Raw genomic sequence first — 14,990 nt, forward strand, 5'->3', positions numbered from 1 at the left:
AAAGTAAGCAGTGTGTCAGCGAACAATTGGCGACAGGGTTGCTCAAGTAGGATGGTATGGGCTGGGGGGAGGGGGGCAATGCTGAGGGTAAAACATACCAATGGAAGGAATGAAAATAACTTGATGGAAATAAACAGATGGTGGAGGGAGAAGAGAGATTACACAGTCTGATGTTGTTGAACTGAATAAAATGAAACATACAGAGGGCTGCCAGAATCAACTGGAATTAGTCAATAGAGGTAAGTGAATGTCATACCCCTAGACTAACGAGCCCCGGGAAAGTAACAGAAGCACGCTGTTATTGCCATCGAAAGTCGATCTAACATCTGCGGAAAATACTGGAACAACTCAGCGAGTCAGGCGGAATTTGTCGACAGGACAACAAAGCTTGTCTTTCACCATCACCTTTCATTAAAACCGGGACGGGTTAGAAATGTCGGACGTTTTAACCAAGTCAAATCCTGGTGGGAGCAAACAGAACAACAGGAAAGCGCTCTGACAGGGTGCAAGTCAGGAGAGATTAAATGAGAAAAGGCCTAGGGTTCCCTGGCCACAGAGTGAGGTGAGCATCGAATGAGAGAATAATTACACCACAGTATGAGGCCATTCCAGCCGCTGTGTCTGTGCCAGCTCTCAACAACTACCGCTCGGATACAAAGAAGAAGTGGAAACAAGATTCAAACCCAAATCTGCGATGGAAGGACACACAGAATGGGGGCAGCATTTACAGTGTGAGACTGTTGCACACACTATGAGTGTGAAAGCTGTAGTGAGCCCAGTGGAAAGATGCGCTGCTGTTCCTCGAGTGTTTGTTGAGCTTCTTTGGAACATTTCAGGAGGCCGAGGTCCGGAAGGTCAGCGTTAAGATGCAACTCTCCAGTCAGTTCAATTCTCCACTTTGGCTCTGTGGATTAGATGGGTCACGTCCCTGTGAAGTTAACGCAGATCATGTTAAGTTCGATCTAATTTCTACATCTCGTGGTTTTATATGTTGAAACATCTGTTTTTGAAAGAAACAGCAGTCGTCTTGTAATAAGTGGCCTAGCCTCTCAGCCTCACCATGCGAATCTGCAGCAACACAGTGAGGTTGCACATTGTACACGTCCGTTGATTGCCAGCTGTTTCTGTAGTGTAGTGGTTATCACATTCGCCTAACACACGAAAGGTCCCCGGTTCGAAACCGGGCAGAAACATCTTGTACTTCCAGTTTAGTCTGTAGCTGACTATTGCCGCAATCTCGTAACTGGTCTTCATCAACGAGGAATAGCAAAATGCATGCACCCGTCTGGTTGTGGTTATTTACGAAAGCCCTGCATTCTCAATTTCACTTCCACTTGAAGCAAAATATAACTTATCTTCAGGTCTGTAAAGTTCGATTCCTGATTGTTTTATAAGTTGAGACATCGGTTTTAAAGAAACGGCTGTCTTCTTGTAATAAGTGACATGGCCTCTCAGACGAACCATGAGAATCTGCAGGCACACAGTGAGGTTGAACATTGCACAAGTCCATTGATTACTGCACCGCCAGCGGTTTCTGTAGTGTAGTGGTTAGCACATTCCCCTAACACGCGAAAGGTCCCCGGGGCCATACCGGGTAGAAACATCAAGTGCTTCTCATGTTGTGTGAGGAATGTTTGCACAAAGTACTTGTGTTCCCCCATCTCGTATGTTCGAGGATTATGAGGATTAGTCTCTCATGAGCCACCAAAATAAATTCCACATTAAGTCACAAGCACTGAATTTTCGACAGGCAATGAGAAGAAAAGGACCTTCTTATTTTGGATATGCGGAGCTAGTTCATCCACAACAGAATTTCATGCATTTACAAATGCAGATAAACCTACTTATTCACCATCTCAAACATGTCTAAATGAACGACAAATGCAACTTACTGCGGATGCTTCATTCTGAAACAAAAACAGAACATACTGGACAATCTCAGCAGGACTGACGGCCTCTGTGGAGCGAGATGGCAGCGGTCGTTCCGGGCCTGGGTGACTCTTTGTCAAAGCTGCAGAACTGGAAATGGGGTCAGATTCAGACAAATGTGGATGGGGCGGGGTTGGCGTGCCCTATTGGGCCTCGATAGAGTGGTCAGCAATAGGTGGAAAATGACGAAAATGTCTCGGACAGAAAGAAAAAGGGAATGTAAATGAGGCTAATCAAGGCTAACAAAGGTGCTGATAGTGGCGCCTCAAGAGATCAGAATGTGTTAATAGCAGAACAAAGTAAGCAGTGTGTCAGCGAACAATTGGCGACAGGGAACAGATTGCTCAAGTAGGATGGTATGGGCTGAGGGGAGGGGGGCAATGCTGAGGGTAAAACATGCCAATGGAAGGAATGAAAATAACTTGATGGAAATAAACAGATGGTGGAGGGAGAAGAGAGATTACACAGTCTGATGTTGTTGAACTGAATAAAATGAAACATACAGAGAGCTGCCTGAATCTACTGGAATAAGTCAATAAAGGTAAGCGAATGTCCACACATAGACAAGCTTTTAGACAATGTCCCGATTGTCTCGCGAACCTATTGGTTCCCTGCCGTGTGAGCTCAGCTTCTCAAAGCAAACCCAATGTGAATGAATCCCGCCGAATGAGCCGCAAAGAAATGAAGAAAACATATCGCCTGACCAACAGAAAACGTTATCAAAGGGCTCGTCCGGGATTTGAACCCGGGACCTCCCGCAAGTTTCGAAACCACGACACCCAAAGCGAGAATCATACCCCTAGACCAACGAGCCCAAAGATGTCATAGAAGCACGCTGTTATAGCCATCGAAATTTGATCCAACATCTGCGGAAGATACTGGAACAACTCAGCGAGTCAGGCGGAATTTGTCGACAGGACAACAAAGCTTGTCTTTCACCATCACCTTTCATTAAAACCGGGACGGGTTAGAAATGTCGGACGTTTTAACCAAGTCAAATCCTGGTGGGAGCAAACAGAACAACAGGAAAGCGCTCTGACAGGGTGCAAGTCAGGAGAGATTAAATGAGAAAAGGCCTAGGGTTCCCTGGCCACAGAGTGAGGTGAGCATCGAATGAGAGAATAATTACACCACAGTATGAGGCCATTCCAGCCGCTGTGTCTGTGCCAGCTCTCAACAACTACCGCCCGGATACAAAGAAGAAGTGGAAACAAGATTCAAACCCAAATCTGCGATGGTAGTCCACACAGAATGGGGGCAGCATTTACAGTGTGAGACGGTTGCACACACTATGAGTGTGAAAGCTGTATTGAGCCCAGTGGAAAGATGCGCTGCTGTTCCTCGAGTGTTTGTTGAGCTTCTTTGGAACATTTCAGGAGGCCGAGGTCCGGAAGGTCAGCGTTAAGATGCAGCTCTCCAGTCAGTTCAATTCTCCACTTTGGCTCTGTGGATTAGATGGGTCACGTCCCTGTGAAGTTAACGCAGATCATGTTAAGTTCGATCTAATTTCTACATCTCGTGGTTTTATATGTTGAAACATCTGTTTTTGAAAGAAACAGCAGTCGTCTTGTAATAAGTGGCCTAGCCTCTCAGCCTCACCATGCGAATCTGCAGCAACACAGTGAGGTTGCACATTGTACACGTCCGTTGATTGCCAGCTGTTTCTGTAGTGTAGTGGTTATCACATTCGCCTAACACACGAACGGTCCCCGGTTCGAAACCGGGCAGAAACATCTTGTACTTCCAGTTTAGTCTGTTGCTGACTATTGCCGCAATCTCGTAACTGGTCTTCATCAACGAGGAATAGCAAAATGCATGCACCCGTCTGGTTGTGGTTATTTACGAAAGCCCTGCATTCTCAATTTAACTTCCACTTGAAGCAAAATATAACTTATCTTCAGGTCTGTAAAGTTCGATTCCTGATTGTTTTATAAGTTGAGACATCGGTTTTAAAGAAACGGCTGTCTTCTTGTAATAAGTGACATGGCCTCTCAGACGAACCATGAGAATCTGCAGGCACACAGTGAGGTTGAACATTGCACAAGTCCATTGATTACTGCACCGCCAGCGGTTTCTGTAGTGTAGTGGTTAGCACATTCCCCTAACACGCGAAAGGTCCCCGGGGCCATACCGGGTAGAAACATCAAGTGCTTCCCATGTTGTGTGAGGAATGTTTGCACAAAGTACTTGTGTTCCCCCATCTCGTATGTTCGAGGATTATGAGGATTAGTCTCTCATGAGCCACCAAAATAAATTCCACATTAAGTCACAAGCACTGAATTTTCGACAGGCAATGAGAAGAAAAGGACCTTCTTATTTTGGATATGCGGAGCTAGTTCATCCACAACAGAATTTCATGCATTTACAAATGCAGATAAACCTACTTATTCACCATCTCAAACATGTCTAAATGAACGACAAATGCAACTTACTGCGGATGCTTCATTCTGAAACAAAAACAGAACATACTGGACAATCTCAGCAGGACTGACGGCCTCTGTGGAGCGAGATGGCAGCGGTCGTTCCGGGCCTGGGTGACTCTTTGTCAAAGCTGCAGAACTGGAAATGGGGTCAGATTCAGACAAATGTGGATGGGGCGGGGTTGGCGTGCCCTATTGGGCCTCGATAGAGTGGTCAGCAATAGGTGGAAAATGACGAAAATGTCTCGGACAGAAAGAAAAAGGGAATGTAAATGAGGCTAATCAAGGCTAACAAAGGTGCTGATAGTGGCGCCTCAAGAGATCAGAATGTGTTAATAGCAGAACAAAGTAAGCAGTGTGTCAGCGAACAATTGGCGACAGGGATCAGATTGCTCAAGTAGGATGGTATGGGCTGAGGGGAAGGGGGCAATGCTGAGGGTAAAACATGCCAATGGAAGGAATGAAAATAAGTTGATGGAAATAAACAGATGGTGGAGGGAGAAGAGAGATTACACAGTCTGATGTTGTTGAACTGAATAAAATGAAACATACAGAGAGCTGCCTGAATCTACTGGAATAAGTCAATAAAGGTAAGCGAATGTCCACACATAGACAAGCTTTTAGACAATGTCCCGATTGTCTCGCGAACCTATTGGTTCCCTGCCGTGTGAGCTCAGCTTCTCAAAGCAAACCCAATGTGAATGAATCCCGCCGAATGAGCCGCAAAGAAATGAAGAAAACATATCGCCTGACCAACAGAAAACCTAATCAAAGGGCGCGTCCGGGATTTGAACCCGGGACCTCCCGCAAGTTTCGAAACCACGACACCCAAAGCGAGAATCATACCCCTAGACCAACGAGCCCAAAGATGTCATAGAAGCACGCTGTTATAGCCATCGAAATTTGATCCAACATCTGCGGAAGATACTGGAACAACTCAGCGAGTCAGGCGGAATTTGTCGACAGGACAACAAAGCTTGTCTTTCACCATCACCTTTCATTAAAACCGGGACGGGTTAGAAATGTCGGACGTTTTAACCAAGTCAAATCCTGGTGGGAGTAAACAGAACAACAGGAAAGCGCTCTGACAGGGTGCAAGTCAGGAGAGATTAAATGAGAAAAGGCCTAGGGTTCCCTGGCCACAGAGTGAGGTGAGCATCGAATGAGAGAATAATTACACCACAGTATGAGGCCATTCCAGCCGCTGTGTCTGTGCCAGCTCTCAACAACTACCGCCCGGATACAAAGAAGAAGTGGAAACAAGATTCAAACCCAAATCTGCGATGGTAGTCCACACAGAATGGGGGCAGCATTTACAGTGTGAGACGGTTGCACACACTATGAGTGTGAAAGCTGTATTGAGCCCAGTGGAAAGATGCGCTGCTGTTCCTCGAGTGTTTGTTGAGCTTCTTTGGAACATTTCAGGAGGCCGAGGTCCGGAAGGTCAGCGTTAAGATGCAGCTCTCCAGTCAGTTCAATTCTCCACTTTGGCTCTGTGGATTAGATGGGTCACGTCCCTGTGAAGTTAACGCAGATCATGTTAAGTTCGATCTAATTTCTACATCTCGTGGTTTTATATGTTGAAACATCTGTTTTTGAAAGAAACAGCAGTCGTCTTGTAATAAGTGGCCTAGCCTCTCAGCCTCACCATGCGAATCTGCAGCAACACAGTGAGGTTGCACATTGTACACGTCCGTTGATTGCCAGCTGTTTCTGTAGTGTAGTGGTTATCACATTCGCCTAACACACGAACGGTCCCCGGTTCGAAACCGGGCAGAAACATCTCGTACTTCCAGTTTAGTCTGTTGCTGACTATTGCCGCAATCTCGTAACTGGTCTTCATCAACGAGGAATAGCAAAATGCATGCACCCGTCTGGTTGTGGTTATTTACGAAAGCCCTGCATTCTCAATTTAACTTCCACTTGAAGCAAAATATAACTTATCTTCAGGTCTGTAAAGTTCGATTCCTGATTGTTTTATAAGTTGAGACATCGGTTTTAAAGAAACGGCTGTCTTCTTGTAATAAGTGACATGGCCTCTCAGACGAACCATGAGAATCTGCAGGCACACAGTGAGGTTGAACATTGCACAAGTCCATTGATTACTGCACCGCCAGCGGTTTCTGTAGTGTAGTGGTTAGCACATTCCCCTAACACGCGAAAGGTCCCCGGGGCCATACCGGGTAGAAACATCAAGTGCTTCTCATGTTGTGTGAGGAATGTTTGCACAAAGTACTTGTGTTCCCCCATCTCGTATGTTCGAGGATTATGAGGATTAGTCTCTCATGAGCCACCAAAATAAATTCCACATTAAGTCACAAGCACTGAATTTTCGACAGGCAATGAGAAGAAAAGGACCTTCTTATTTTGGATATGCGGAGCTAGTTCATCCACAACAGAATTTCATGCATTTACAAATGCAGATAAACCTACTTATTCACCATCTCAAACATGTCTAAATGAACGACAAATGCAACTTACTGCGGATGCTTCATTCTGAAACAAAAACAGAACATACTGGACAATCTCAGCAGGACTGACGGCCTCTGTGGAGCGAGATGGCAGCGGTCGTTCCGGGCCTGGGTGACTCTTTGTCAAAGCTGCAGAACTGGAAATGGGGTCAGATTCAGACAAATGTGGATGGGGCGGGGTTGGCGTGCCCTATTGGGCCTCGATAGAGTGGTCAGCAATAGGTGGAAAATGACGAAAATGTCTCGGACAGAAAGAAAAAGGGAATGTAAATGAGGCTAATCAAGGCTAACAAAGGTGCTGATAGTGGCGCCTCAAGAGATCAGAATGTGTTAATAGCAGAACAAAGTAAGCAGTGTGTCAGCGAACAATTGGCGACAGGGAACAGATTGCTCAAGTAGGATGGTATGGGCTGAGGGGAGGGGGGCAATGCTGAGGGTAAAACATGCCAATGGAAGGAATGAAAATAACTTGATGGAAATAAACAGATGGTGGAGGGAGAAGAGAGATTACACAGTCTGATGTTGTTGAACTGAATAAAATGAAACATACAGAGAGCTGCCTGAATCTACTGGAATAAGTCAATAAAGGTAAGCGAATGTCCACACATAGACAAGCTTTTAGACAATGTCCCGATTGTCTCGCGAACCTATTGGTTCCCTGCCGTGTGAGCTCAGCTTCTCAAAGCAAACCCAATGTGAATGAATCCCGCCGAATGAGCCGCAAAGAAATGAAGAAAACATATCGCCTGACCAACAGAAAACCTAATCAAAGGGCGCGTCCGGGATTTGAACCCGGGACCTCCCGCAAGTTTCGAAACCACGACACCCAAAGCGAGAATCATACCCCTAGACCAACGAGCCCAAAGATGTCATAGAAGCACGCTGTTATAGCCATCGAAATTTGATCCAACATCTGCGGAAGATACTGGAACAACTCAGCGAGTCAGGCGGAATTTGTCGACAGGACAACAAAGCTTGTCTTTCACCATCACCTTTCATTAAAACCGGGACGGGTTAGAAATGTCGGACGTTTTAACCAAGTCAAATCCTGGTGGGAGTAAACAGAACAACAGGAAAGCGCTCTGACAGGGTGCAAGTCAGGAGAGATTAAATGAGAAAAGGCCTAGGGTTCCCTGGCCACAGAGTGAGGTGAGCATCGAATGAGAGAATAATTACACCACAGTATGAGGCCATTCCAGCCGCTGTGTCTGTGCCAGCTCTCAACAACTACCGCCCGGATACAAAGAAGAAGTGGAAACAAGATTCAAACCCAAATCTGCGATGGTAGTCCACACAGAATGGGGGCAGCATTTACAGTGTGAGACGGTTGCACACACTATGAGTGTGAAAGCTGTATTGAGCCCAGTGGAAAGATGCGCTGCTGTTCCTCGAGTGTTTGTTGAGCTTCTTTGGAACATTTCAGGAGGCCGAGGTCCGGAAGGTCAGCGTTAAGATGCAGCTCTCCAGTCAGTTCAATTCTCCACTTTGGCTCTGTGGATTAGATGGGTCACGTCCCTGTGAAGTTAACGCAGATCATGTTAAGTTCGATCTAATTTCTACATCTCGTGGTTTTATATGTTGAAACATCTGTTTTTGAAAGAAACAGCAGTCGTCTTGTAATAAGTGGCCTAGCCTCTCAGCCTCACCATGCGAATCTGCAGCAACACAGTGAGGTTGCACATTGTACACGTCCGTTGATTGCCAGCTGTTTCTGTAGTGTAGTGGTTATCACATTCGCCTAACACGCGAAAGGTCACCGGTTCGAGACCGGGCAGAAACATCTCGTACTTCCAGTTTAGTCTGTTGCTGACTATTGCCGCAGTCTCGTAACTGGTCTTCATCAACGAGGAATAGCAAAATGCATGCACCCGTCTGGTTGTGGTTATTTACGAAAGCCCTGCATTCTCAATTTAACTTCCACTTCAAGCAAAACATAACTTATCTTCAGGTCTGTAAAGTTCGATTCCTGATTGTTTTATAAGTTGAGACATCGGTTTTAAAGAAACGGCTGTCTTCTTGTAATAAGTGACATGGCCTCTCAGACGAACCATGAGAATCTGCAGGCACACAGTGAGGTTGAACATTGCACAAGTCCATTGATTACTGCACCGCCAGCGGTTTCTGTAGTGTAGTGGTTAGCACATTCCCCTAACATGCGAAAGGTCCCCGGGGCCATACCGGGTAGAAACATCAAGTGCTTCTCATGTTGTGTGAGGAATGTTTGCACAAAGTACTTGTGTTCCCCCATCTCGTATGTTCGAGGATTATGAGGATTAGTCTCTCATGAGCCACCAAAATAAATTCCACATTAAGTCACAAGCACTGAATTTTCGACAGGCAATGAGAAGAAAAGGACCTTCTTATTTTGGATATGTGGAGCTAGTTCATCCACAACAGAATTTCATGCATTTACAAATGCAGATAAACCTACTTATTCACCATCCCAAACATGTCTAAATGAACGACAAATGCAACTTACTGCGGATGCTTCATTCTGAAACAAAAACAGAACATACTTGACAATCTCAGCAGGACTGACGGCCTCTCTGGAGCGAGATGGCAGCGGTCGTTCCGGGCCTGGGTGACTCTTTGTCAAAGCTGGAGAACTGGAAATGGGGTCAGATTCAGACAAATGTGGATGGGGCGGGGTTGGCGTGCCCTATTGGGCCTCGATAGAGTGGTCAGCAATAGGTGGAAAATGACGAAAATGTCTCGGACAGAAAGGAAAAGGGAATGTAAATGAGGCTAATCAAGGCTAACAAAGGTGCTGATAGTGGCGCCTCAAGAGATCAGAATGTGTTAATAGCAGAACAAAGTAAGCAGTGTGTCAGCGAACAATTGGCGACAGGGTTGCTCAAGTAGGATGGTATGGGCTGGGGGGAGGGGGGCAATGCTGAGGGTAAAACATACCAATGGAAGGAATGAAAATAACTTGATGGAAATAAACAGATGGTGGAGGGAGAAGAGAGATTACACAGTCTGATGTTGTTGAACTGAATAAAATGAAACATACAGAGGGCTGCCTGAATCAACTGGAATTAGTCAATAGAGGTAAGTGAATGTCATACCCCTAGACCAACGAGCCCCGGGAAAGCAACAGAAGCACGCTGTTATTGCCATCGAAAGTCGATCTGACATCTGCGGAAAATACTGGAACAACTCAGCGAGTCAGGCGGAATTTGTCGACAGGACAACAAAGCTTGTCTTTCACCATCACCTTTCATTAAAACCGGGACGGGTTAGAAATGTCGGACGTTTTAACCAAGTCAATTCCTGGTGGGAGCAAACAGAACAACAGGAAAGCGCTCTGACAGGGTGCAAGTCAGGAGAGATTAAATGAGAAAAGGCCTCGGGTTCCCTGGCCACAGAGTGAGGTGAGCATCGAATGAGAGAATAATTACACCACAGTATGAGGCCATTCCAGCCGCTGTGTCTGTGCCAGCTCTCAACAACTACCGCCCGGATACAAAGAAGAAGTGGAAACAAGATTCAAACCCAAATCTGCGATGGTAGTGCACACAGAATGGGGGCAGCATTTACAGTGTGAGACGGTTGCACACACTATGAGTGTGAAAGCTGTATTGAGCCCAGTGGAAAGATGCGCTGCTGTTCCTCGAGTGTTTGTTGAGCTTCTTTGGAACATTTCAGGAGGCCGAGGTCCGGAAGGTCAGCATTAAGATGCAGCTCTCCAGTCAGTTCAATTCTCCACTTTGGCTCTGTGGATTAGATGGGTCACGTCCCTGTGAAGTTAACGCAGATCATGTTAAGTTCGATCTAATTTCTACATCTCGTGGTTTTATATGTTGAAACATCTGTTTTTGAAAGAAACAGCAGTCGTCTTGTAATAAGTGGCCTAGCCTCTCAGCCTCACCATGCGAATCTGCAGCAACACAGCGAGGTTGCACATTGTACACGTCCGTTGATTGCCAGCTGTTTCTGTAGTGTAGTGGTTATCACATTCGCCTAACACGCGAAAGGTCCCCGGTTCGAAACCGGGCAGAAACATCTCGTACTTCCAGTTTAGTCTGTTGCTGACTATTGCCGCAGTCTCGTAACTGGTCTTCATCAAGGAGGAATAGTAAAAGGCATGCACCCGTCTGGTTGTGGTTATTTACGAAAGCCCTGCATTCTCAATTTAACTTCCACTTCAAGCAAAACATAACTTATCTTCAGGTCTGTAAAGTTCGATTCCTGATTGTTTTATAAGTTGAGACATCGGTTTTAAAGAAACGGCTGTCTTCTTGTAATAAGTGACATGGCCTCTCAGACGAACCATGAGAATCTGCAGGCACACAGTGAGGTTGAACATTGCACAAGTCCATTGATTACTGCACCGCCAGCGGTTTCTGTAGTGTAGTGGTTAGCACATTCCCCTAACATGCGAAAGGTCCCCGGGGCCATACCGGGTAGAAACATCAAGTGCTTCTCATGTTGTGTGAGGAATGTTTGCACAAAGTACTTGTGTTCCCCCATCTCGTATGTTCGAGGATTATGAGGATTAGTCTCTCATGAGCCACCAAAATAAATTCCACATTAAGTCACAAGCACTGAATTTTCGACAGGCAATGAGAAGAAAAGGACCTTCTTATTTTGGATATGCGGAGCTAGTTCATCCACAACAGAATTTCATGCATTTACAAATGCAGATAAACCTACTTATTCACCATCTCAAACATGTCTAAATGAACGACAAATGCAACTTACTGCGGATGCTTCATTCTGAAACAAAAACAGAACATACTGGACAATCTCAGCAGGACTGACGGCCTCTCTGGAGCGAGATGGCAGCGGTCGTTCCGGGCCTGGGTGACTCTTTGTCAAAGCTGGAGAACTGGAAATGGGGTCAGATTCAGACAAATGTGGATGGGGCGGGGTTGGCGTGCCCTATTGGGCCTCGATAGAGTGGTCAGCAATAGGTGGAAAATGACGAAAATGTCTCGGACAGAAAGAAAAAGGGAATGTAAATGAGGCTAATCAAGGCTAACAAAGGTGCTGATAGTGGCGCCTCAAGAGATCAGAATGTGTTAATAGCAGAACAAAGTAAGCAGTGTGTCAGCGAACAATTGGCGACAGGGTTGCTCAAGTAGGATGGTATGGGCTGGGGGGGAGGGGGGCAATGCTGAGGGTAAAACATACCAATGGAAGGAATGAAAATAACTTGATGGAAATAAACAGATGGTGGAGGGAGAAGAGACATTACACAGTCTGATGTTGTTGAACTGAATAAAATGAAAGATACAGAGGGCTGCCTGAATCAACTGGAATTAGTCAATAGAGGTAAGTGAATGTCATACCCCTAGACCAACGAGCCCCGGGAAAGTAACAGAAGCACGCTGTTATTGCCATCGAAAGTCGATCTAACATCTGCGGAAAATACTGGAACAACTCAGCGAGTCAGGCGGAATTTGTCGACAGGACAACAAAGCTTGTCTTTCACCATCACCTTTCATTAAAACCGGGACGGGTTAGAAATGTCGGACGTTTTAACCAAGTGAAATCCTGGTGGGAGTAAACAGAACAACAGGAAAGCGCTCTGACAGGGTGCAAGTCAGGAGAGATTAAATGAGAAAAGGCCTAGGGTTCCCTGGCCACAGAGTGAGGTGAGCATCGAATGAGAGAATAATTACACCACAGTATGAGGCCATTCCAGCCGCTGTGTCTGTGCCAGCTCTCAACAACTACCGCTCGGATACAAAGAAGAAGTGGAAACAAGATTCAAACCCAAATCTGCGATGGAAGGACACACAGAATGGGGGCAGCATTTACAGTGTGAGACTGTTGCACACACTATGAGTGTGAAAGCTGTATTGAGCCCAGTGGAAAGATGCGCTGCTGTTCCTCGAGTGTTTGTTGAGCTTCTTTGGAACATTTCAGGAGGCCGAGGTCCGGAAGGTCAGCGTTAAGATGCAACTCTCCAGTCAGTTCAATTCTCCACTTTGGCTCTGTGGATTAGATGGGTCACGTCCCTGTGAAGTTAACGCAGATCATGTTAAGTTCGATCTAATTTCTACATCTCGTGGTTTTATATGTTGAAACATCTGTTTTTGAAAGAAACAGCAGTCGTCTTGTAATAAGTGGCCTAGCCTCTCAGCCTCACCATGCGAATCTGCAGCAACACAGTGAGGTTGCACATTGTACACGTCCGTTGATTGCCAGCTGTTTCTGTAGTGTAGTGGTTATCACATTCGCCTAACACACGAAAGGTCCCCGGTTCGAAACCGGGCAGAAACATCTTGTACTTCCAGTTTAGTCTGTTGCTGACTATTGCCGGAATCTCGTAACTGGTCTTCATCAACGAGGAATAGCAAAATGCATGCACCCGTCTGGTTGTGGTTATTTACGAAAGCCCTGCATTCTCAATTTCACTTCCACTTGAAGCAAAATATAACTTATCTTCAGGTCTGTAAAGTTCGATTCCTGATTGTTTTATAAGTTGAGACATCGGTTTTAAAGAAACGGCTGTCTTCTTGTAATAAGTGACATGGCCTCTCAGACGAACCATGAGAATCTGCAGGCACACAGTGAGGTTGAACATTGCACAAGTCCATTGATTACTGCACCGCCAGCGGTTTCTGTAGTGTAGTGGTTAGCACATTCCCCTAACACGCGAAAGGTCCCCGGGGCCATACCGGGTAGAAACATCAAGTGCTTCTCATGTTGTGTGAGGAATGTTTGCACAAAGTACTTGTGTTCCCCCATCTCGTATGTTCGAGGATTATGAGGATTAGTCTCTCATGAGCCACCAAAATAAATTCCACATTAAGTCACAAGCACTGAATTTTCGACAGGCAATGAGAAGAAAAGGACCTTCTTATTTTGGATATGCGGAGCTAGTTCATCCACAACAGAATTTCATGCATTTACAAATGCAGATAAACCTACTTATTCACCATCTCAAACATGTCTAAATGAACGACAAATGCAACTTACTGCGGATGCTTCATTCTGAAACAAAAACAGAACATACTGGACAATCTCAGCAGGACTGACGGCCTCTCTGGAGCGAGATGGCAGCGGTCGTTCCGGGCCTGGGTGACTCTTTGTCAAAGCTGGAGAACTGGAAATGGGGTCAGATTCAGACAAATGTGGATGGGGCGGGGTTGGCGTGCCCTATTGGGCCTCGATAGAGTGGTCAGCAATAGGTGGAAAATGACGAAAATGTCTCGGACAGAAAGAAAAAGGGAATGTAAATGAGGCTAATCAAGGCTAACAAAGGTGCTGATAGTGGCGCCTCAAGAGATCAGAATGTGTTAATAGCAGAACAAAGTAAGCAGTGTGTCAGCGAACAATTGGCGACAGGGTTGCTCAAGTAGGATGGTATGGGCTGGGGGGAGGGGGGCAATGCTGAGGGTAAAACATACCAATGGAAGGAATGAAAATAACTTGATGGAAATAAACAGATGGTGGAGGGAGAAGAGAGATTACACAGTCTGATGTTGTTGAACTGAATAAAATGAAACATACAGAGGGCTGCCTGAATCAACTGGAATTAGTCAATAGAGGTAAGTGAATGTCATACCCCTAGACCAACGAGCCCCGGGAAAGTAACAGAAGCACGCTGTTATTGCCATCGAAAGTCGATCTAACATCTGCGGAAAATACTGGAACAACTCAGCGAGTCAGGCGGAATTTGTCGACAGGACAACAAAGCTTGTCTTTCACCATCACCTTTCATTAAAACCGGGACGGGTTAGAAATGTCGGACGTTTTAACCAAGTCAAATCCTGGTGGGAGTAAACAGAACAACAGGAAAGCGCTCTGACAGGGTGCAAGTCAGGAGAGATTAAATGAGAAAAGGCCTAGGGTTCCCTGGCCACAGAGTGAGGTGAGCATCGAATGAGAGAATAATTACACCACAGTATGAGGCCATTCCAGCCGCTGTGTCTGTGCCAGCTCTCAACAACTACCGCTCGGATACAAAGAAGAAGTGGAAACAAGATTCAAACCCAAATCTGCGATGGAAGGACACACAGAATGGGGGCAACATTTCCAGTGTGAGACTGTTGCACACACTATGAGTGTGAAAGCTGTATTGAGCCCAGTGGAAAGATGCGCTGCTGTTCCTCGAGTGTTTGTTGAGCTTCTTTGGAACATTTCAGGAGGCCGAGGTCCGGAAGGTCAGCGTTAAGATGCAACTCTCCAGTCAGTTCAATTCTCCACTTTGGCTCTG

At 45.8% G+C, this 14,990-nt stretch overlaps 7 non-coding genes across 7 annotated transcripts; 6 read left to right on the plus strand and 1 right to left on the minus strand.

The window, feature by feature from the left end:
• Window positions 1-1,120: 1,120 nt before the first annotated feature.
• On the plus strand, window positions 1,121-1,193 carry trnav-aac (transfer RNA valine (anticodon AAC)). Its single transcript has one exon. It is a non-coding gene; the product is annotated as a tRNA-Val (tRNA).
• A 1,460-nt stretch (window positions 1,194-2,653) lies between these two features.
• Window positions 2,654-2,743, minus strand: trnap-ugg (transfer RNA proline (anticodon UGG)). The gene is given in 2 exon segments: window positions 2,654-2,689; window positions 2,708-2,743. It is a non-coding gene; the product is annotated as a tRNA-Pro (tRNA).
• An 846-nt stretch (window positions 2,744-3,589) lies between these two features.
• Window positions 3,590-3,662, plus strand: trnav-aac (transfer RNA valine (anticodon AAC)). The gene has a single exon. It is a non-coding gene; the product is annotated as a tRNA-Val (tRNA).
• Window positions 3,663-6,058: 2,396 nt separating this feature from the next.
• Window positions 6,059-6,131, plus strand: trnav-aac (transfer RNA valine (anticodon AAC)). Its single transcript has one exon. It is a non-coding gene; the product is annotated as a tRNA-Val (tRNA).
• Window positions 6,132-8,527: 2,396 nt separating this feature from the next.
• trnav-aac (transfer RNA valine (anticodon AAC)) lies at window positions 8,528-8,600 on the plus strand. The gene has a single exon. It is a non-coding gene; the product is annotated as a tRNA-Val (tRNA).
• Window positions 8,601-10,752: 2,152 nt separating this feature from the next.
• trnav-aac (transfer RNA valine (anticodon AAC)) lies at window positions 10,753-10,825 on the plus strand. The gene has a single exon. It is a non-coding gene; the product is annotated as a tRNA-Val (tRNA).
• Window positions 10,826-12,978: 2,153 nt separating this feature from the next.
• On the plus strand, window positions 12,979-13,051 carry trnav-aac (transfer RNA valine (anticodon AAC)). Its single transcript has one exon. It is a non-coding gene; the product is annotated as a tRNA-Val (tRNA).
• The last annotated feature ends 1,939 nt before the right edge of the window (window positions 13,052-14,990 follow it).

This window comes from Scyliorhinus torazame, chromosome 5 (genome assembly GCF_047496885.1).
Source record: "Scyliorhinus torazame isolate Kashiwa2021f chromosome 5, sScyTor2.1, whole genome shotgun sequence".
In the NCBI taxonomy this organism is placed as follows: Eukaryota; Metazoa; Chordata; class Chondrichthyes; order Carcharhiniformes; family Scyliorhinidae; genus Scyliorhinus; species Scyliorhinus torazame.